Genomic DNA, 7,333 nt, shown 5'->3' with positions numbered 1-7,333 from the left:
ATCTGAACCCTGGAGTCTGAACTCGAGTCGGATGGTTAATAGTTATTTTTTTAGTCTTATATCTGGAGTAGTATAATGAGACATGCTTAAATAAGTGGTGGGACAGATTACCTAGCCGCCGCATGTGAGAAAAACCCTAGCCGCCTCCACTTCAGCCTCTTTCATAGATCGGTTTCCCTCCTTCGATCGGCTTCGCCATCGTCGGCAGAAGTGGGGAACCTGATCTATGCGTGGAGTTTTTAACAAAAATACAGTAGTGTTTTTAATATTTTATGTTAGGATTTTGGTAGTCGTCTTCTTGTTCGTTTTCCCTCAATTGAGATGGTATCGTCTGCAATAAGTGATCTTCGGTTCTTCGTTCGATGATGAGATCTCTTTCCCGGCGTCAGTGGTGGTGTTGGAAGATTACAGTTCTCTAAGTATAGCCTTCAGATCTTCCTTCGCGAGATTGAATTTGGATATTTTCTCATGGTTGCCGCGAGGAGGATTATCCTCGCAGTTTTTGTCCCGACTGCTACATCCTCGACAATGGTGATTCGTACTTTCGGCTCTCCAGCGACATCGGCAAGGCTGGTCTATGGGTCGTTATCTATCTTTAGTTGTCTTCAGGAAAGTACAAGATTGTGTCTTAAAAGAAGAAAGAGCTTGAAAATCTCGAAGATTTGCTAGTATCTTTTGGACTTTATTTTGTGAGACAGACTCGTGCATCTCTACCATGTACTATCTTTTACTATAAATATATGTGGTATTGGTTGCCAAAATAAAGTGGTGGGATAGATTGCTCTTAGCTAAGAGAAAATAAATATCTTTTTCTTATTTCTCTCTCCTCCACATCATAAATTATCCTAGGTAGCAATGCTAAGATATAATCATTGTACATGTCCTAATAATTTTTGGACATCTGATCTTTGCAACAACGAGTCCTCCATATGCTGCATTCACGTGTGTGCAGTATCGCTAAAATCTCCCTTCATCTGGCACCGTGAAAAAATATCTGAAATCGTTCAATTTTAAATATGTTTGTGCGATTATTAAGCTAGGTTTTGTTTGGATTATTGGCAACTTTGAGTTTAATTACCAAAGGCATCATCACATAAGCACCTTTGATTCTAACAACAACTATCATGCCAACTAAACGACGGAATTGGAATTGGAGCCATCTTCTTTCCATCTTGGTATTGGTATTCCCACTTCAATTTAATTTCAAGGCCCAATTGCCTCCAAGCACATCATAAGATGTATCTTTGTCTACCGTCATCGACAGAGTTAACACATGAAGTATGATGCAAAAGAAAAAGAAATTATTCCTGGTGTTGTATTTTTGGCGAGTAAGTGTTGGAACTCGTTTTCCTAGGAAAGCACAGATGGATGATGATGCGTGTTAATTCAATTAAAGACTTCATATGTACATCTCCTTGAAAATTGTCACTCTCGGATGCTAGAATTTTGTGGAAAGAAAAAATTGGAAAAAATCTTGCGAAATAAGAGACCGAGTATTTGGAACTGGATAAGATAGCTTAAAGAATATCTTGCCTTTATCCACATGGTAAATAAAAAATTCATATCCATCGGCTCAAGTTCTCCATGTACTTTGTCTTCGTCGAAGTCCGTTGAAGACCGAAGTGTTATTCTTGGGACCGAGATGTAGTGAGCATCGACTGTTCTGTCCATATTGTGATATACAAAACACTAGTACTCCCTCCGATCATTTTTAATTAACTCAAATATATTATAACTTTATATTAAATTCGAGTCACTTAAAAGGGATCAGAGGGAGTACCTTATCACCAGAAGATTTATCATTAATGTCTAAAGTTAAAAGTGATGACATATCCATACCATATCCCATGTTAATTAGTTCTTACTCTCAACATGGCTGAGGCTTTATCGTAACGCCTGAGTTTCATTTACTACTAACATGGTTGTTGATGGATAATCTTGATGGCCAATCTAATGCCAAAATAAAACAAAAAATATGTTTCCTAGTCAGGTATGTTTATTCGCGAACATAATTATTAGATGGTATGTTATTATGGAATCATTGTATGTCTCCTTCTTTGGAATACTTTATCTTGTAATTACTTTCCGAACATGGTGAATGCCTTATCCTAATGTCTAAATAAAAGATGGCCGATGGTGGATAATCTCGCTGTCCAATGTTTAGTGTGACAGAAATAATTATGTTATCCTAATGTTGTATGTTTATTGACATACATAATTTTTGGTTGGTTTGTTACTATGGGCTCCTTTTTATATATTTCTTATGAAAACTTTTATAATAAACCTTTGATATTAACTTAAATAAACTTTAGGTATCGAAGTTCTTAGTGAAAAATCAGGAGATATTAACTTACATAAACTTGTGGGAGTGGAGCAAAGTTCTTAGCGAAAAATCAGGAGATGTCATCTGCATAGTTAAATCCTTTTTTATCTTTTAAATATGCTCCACTGCCACACTTATCTCTTGTCTCGTCATCTCTAAATATATTTTTAGGTCTTCAAGGGTGACCAGTTCAATTTTCTTGTTTTTTATGTGATATACCCACACATCAATGCTATATCAGATTTCTGTGTGTAAACTTTCATTTCTTCGAGATGCTATGCATTTCATAATGTTGTGATGTTTATAAAGTCACACAATGTCGTAATCAGTTTCTTCACCTAAAATGGTGAAACTAGACACTTCGGCAAACATGGGTCTGTCTCTTGACTTAGTGCAGATCATTTAAAATGTAATGTGTGCCAGTGCACTTAGAGGATCTGGAAAGCTTTTTATAAATTATGAAAGATATATTAGAAGTAATGCTTATCGGGGGGTCATTGGGCTTAGTTTCTGCTGTAATATATAAAACCTATAAAACTTTACCCAGACAATATGAGTGAGTATCGTTGGCCTCACAGCTGGTCATTTTTTTAATGCAATTTCGTAGGCTTACATGTTACAGACTTACAGTATGACAACCGTACTTCAACAAGATATGTTCCACCATACCGCGGCATCCTTTGACTCATACGATAAGCATATGTTACAGCATGACTTGCATACATAATTTCTACGCGTGCCAGAACCATGTGCGCATGCACATACGCTAATATAAACGAGTATCAGAACCTTCAATATCAAAGGTTGTCACAGTTTGGCACTTTTCTTGTGACACATCATCTAAAAGGATAGCCATTTCAAACATCACGAAACCGTAAGCCGGACACCAATATCAACTAGCTTCCCACCACCGTACAGTACAACAATCTCAAATTCACATGACAGTTCATCAGTTTTATAATGGGGATGACTGTGATGCAAATTTGGCATAACATGGAGCATCCTGAGTTGTTCTGACCAGACGAGTGAAGAAGCAATTTCAAATTATACCTGCAAGATTCTGCAGGTTCTATCAGGTCGGATCAGAGAACAATGTCGGAAGCTCAATTTTTCTCGCGAGAAGCTGGATCCTTAAGAGATAAAAGAATCAGCTGAGTTTCCCTATGCCCAACGAATCAAATCTTGCAGACATCACCACGACAAAGTGGACAAACCCTAGAAAAAGGAGACATAGGTTCACCTTAGCACAATAATAATAAATATTACTAGCAGCTCAGGAAGAGCAAAATTCAGACAAGAAATTTCCCAACAATTAAGACCTAGGTCAATTGAATATAGAAACCAAGCTGTCATACTGTATTTTGTATATAACAACAAAATTCAGACAACCGTGCTTTGTTTATGACTGAATTTTGTATTTTGTACAAAAAAATCTCTATAAGTTTCCAAATCATTTACGGGAAATCAGATCACCAAGCATGTGGCTTTTTCACCAGAAAATGTCAATTTTCATGTTAGATAGCATGTCAAGGAATAGCTTTAGAGCAAGTCAAAGAAATAATCATAGCATGTCGATTCAATCTTTTCCTTGACGAGTTTCATGAACATTTACAGAAAATCAGATCACCAAGCATGTGGCTTTTTCACCAGAAAATGTCAATTTTCATGTTAGATAGCATGTCAAGGAATAGCTTTAGAGCATGTCAAAGAAATAATCATAGCATGTTGATTTGATCTTTTCCTTGATGAGTTTCATGAACAATACCTGTGAATCTCTTTCAGCCATTTATCTACACATGTTAAATGGAACTCATGATTGCATGGAAGTATACGAACAGAGTCTCCCTCTTCATATTCAACAAGGCAAATATAGCATCTACATTGTGGAGGAAAAATTAGAAGTAAAAAAAAAAGACATGGTTGTTTAAATTCATTCAATAGATATGTACAAACATCAATACAAAACCCAAAAGATAATATTTACAAATAAATACATGGAAAAACAGTGTCAAACAGTGCCCTGTTGTAACATTATAACATATATCAGTGCTAGACAGCTGGAAATGATCCTGTAGCTTAAACTGCAATTGCAGAAACCACGTGCACCACTGAAGGAATAGCAGCTGTGCTCAGGATCTCGCAAGGCCTAGAATTCAACAATCCAAAGCACATTTTTTATAAGTATATACATGCTGCTTACGGTATTTGGACACCTTGCCCTTCAAGTTCAATTACAAATGCCCATAAATACCTTTTCATTCATACAGCTATTTTGGCGTTAATGGTAGATTGGGGCATACAAATCTAACATATTGTTGTCCAAGAATTTGGTTTGTGATTGAATGGTTCAGGTAATTTCTAATCAAATGGTTTACCTAAGTATGCAATTGCAGTTTGAAGGCAGTGAATCTGAATTCTTATGGATACTTGCAGTCCTTTAGAATTATCAGCAACAATAATGTCTATGCAGAAGTGAAAATGGGTATTGACATTTCAGGTATACTAACTTCCCATCATGTGCACATCTAAAAAAAACTTCCCAGCTTGTGCATGCATACTGCGTTATGCCCAAAAGTGCATCGCAGAGTACTAGTAACAAAACAGTGACACATGTACCAAAAGCTGCTTCTGCTTAAGTCGAAATATTTAAGTAACATTTGTGAACGAATTTCCAAATATGCCTAATACTTACTGTGCATCCTCATCAGTTTGGTGCTTTAATGGCTTCCTGTACACCTTGACAGGAAGACACTCGACAATCTCCTTTGGAGCAGGAACAGATCCAATTGAAGGAAACGATGGCCTTGAGGATAAAGCAGCAGACTGTTGGTGGATTTCATCCAGGACCTATGACAGGCATAACCATGTGGATGTAAGACCGCAGCCTTCTCCAGTGAAGGAAAAAAAAAAGCAATACGTGCACCACATACCTCAAAAGTGCTTCTGCTAGCATAACAATTCTTGATATGCTAGCCCTTGGGCCGGTTTCTTCATCAGAATTACCTGGTCGACTACTTGTTCTGCAGTTGCAGTTTCCTGTTCTATGCTGACCAGATAGAATGCATGATCTCTCGTGTCCTGATAAATTTTCAAACCTACTGCCCAATCTTTGGAGAGCTCGGACCTGCTACGAGAGCAAAATCTATAAATATACATGCAGGCAAGTCAGAAAGGATCAAAACAGTTTTAACTGTAGAGCGAAGACCACCTGAGATCGTATCCTCCTCCTCCTCTCAAGAAAAGCTGATCTGCGCTCAAGCAGATCTCGATTACCGGCCTCTCTTAGAGTTGCAGAGCCAGAATTGTACACGCTGTTAGCTGAAGGGTGTGGTTGCGGATCGGAACTTCTGTCTGAGTTAGTCCGTTGCATCATTGACGAATCTTGCATAGCATTACCATTTCCTGGTGGCCACACTGGCCTATCATAAAGAAGTGAAGGGGTGAATAAACCATCTGAGAATGGAGTCCTCCTGAGAACCCTGTCACGAAGTCGTCCAACACTTAGTGTTCGGCTAAACCGGACACTTCCTTCAGAAGGTTCCTGGGAACCTATCCTTCTGTTTGAATACCTCAAAGTAGCATCTTCGGATTCCAGCAAATTTCTCCTAGCCTGGTGAGCCGCTCTAGCTTGTGTTGTGACGCTATCTCTAAGCATATCCAGACTTGAATCGATCCCAGAAGTCGATGTGCCACCTTGTTGGGGGATGTTCACATCAGAAGAATTGTCCACAGCTCCACGGCCTCCAACAGGATTAGCTGAAGTGGAGAGGCCGGATGACAGAATGGAGCATGCCGCTGATGATCCCAAGCTGACAGCTCTGCTCAACCCATAGTTGACACCGAAGCATGGGCGCGACCTGTCAGAAGGATTTGGCAATCGGTTGTCCCCGACTGCAGTGCTGGTGGCAGTGGCATCCTGCAATGCATCATCATCTTGATCTCTGTTGTTACCTGATGGAGGCGCGTTTCTGCCTTCAGTTGGATTAGGTTTAGGAACCGCAGGAGCATCTTCATCTGATATGCCGATGCGAGTGAGTGAGGGCAGCCTTGCAGGCTCCCCTCCCTTGCTTGACTGCAAACACAACAATGCACCATTCAATTACAAGGGTAGAATTTGACTCTGAATACTACATATCCCTGGCATTTAACACAAGCAAAACTTATCATGTACCAAAACATATATTCCAAGTTTGAATTCTGCATTTCTCAAAATTGCAAAATAATGTCTGCCCAAGAGGACATAACCATTTTTTTCACTGATAATGGCTAATCATCAGAAGTCACGCATACTGACAAAATTATGAATCCACCAGCGAGGCACACTGAACAATCATCTCCCCATCCAACAAAAAAACACCGACTGGACAAGCCTGAAGAAATCCTGGCAGGAAAATGGGAGAAGCCAAACTCCTGAACCGAAACCGAAGTTCAAAGGCAGACAGAGAGAGAGAGGCAGAGAGCAGCCACCAAACAAACGCAAGATCTACCACGGCGGCGGAGGCAATATACTACTACTAGTATTATTTCGAACTAAAGGTCAACACCCGATTCACCAATGGCATAGAGAAAAGAAAGCGGCGGTCTCGTTACCTCAAGCCCTGGCGGCGGCAGCGTAGAGGAAGCGTCGCGCTCCGGCGAGAAGCCCCGGAAGCAGGAGGAGCTCGGCAGCCGCAGCAGGGTCCTGCCCCTCCCCTTGCCACTCCGCTTCTTGGCCTCGCCGCTGCCGCCAGACGACGACGATGCCGCCGTCGGCGCCGAGGCGGCCTTGCTGCTCCCAGATCCCATCCCGCGCCACCCGCCGCGCCGCGCAATGCCTACAGATCCGCGGTCTCGGCGGCCATTGTTTGGATTCCACGCCTCGCGCCCGCGTGCGTAGGTGGGCGCGCGCGGAAGGCAGCAGCTAGCTCCTGCTCCGACTACTGCTGCTAGCCTACCAAGAAGCAAGAAGGCTGGCAGAGAGAGAGAGAGAGAGATGGTTCGGTAAAATTAACCGGAGCGTGCAGCTCTCGG

The 7,333-nt window shown here is 40.9% G+C and overlaps 1 pseudogene; it reads right to left on the bottom strand.

The window, feature by feature from the left end:
• Positions 1 to 3,067: 3,067 nt before the first annotated feature.
• LOC124648815 lies at positions 3,068 to 7,108 on the bottom strand (annotated as a pseudogene).
• Between the last annotated feature and the right edge of the window lie 225 nt (positions 7,109 to 7,333).

This window comes from Lolium rigidum, chromosome 4, assembly GCF_022539505.1.
Source record: "Lolium rigidum isolate FL_2022 chromosome 4, APGP_CSIRO_Lrig_0.1, whole genome shotgun sequence".
Classification (NCBI taxonomy): Eukaryota; Viridiplantae; Streptophyta; class Magnoliopsida; order Poales; family Poaceae; genus Lolium; species Lolium rigidum.
Note: the sequence above shows the minus strand (reverse complement) of the source record. Positions and strands in the feature narration are given on the sequence as shown.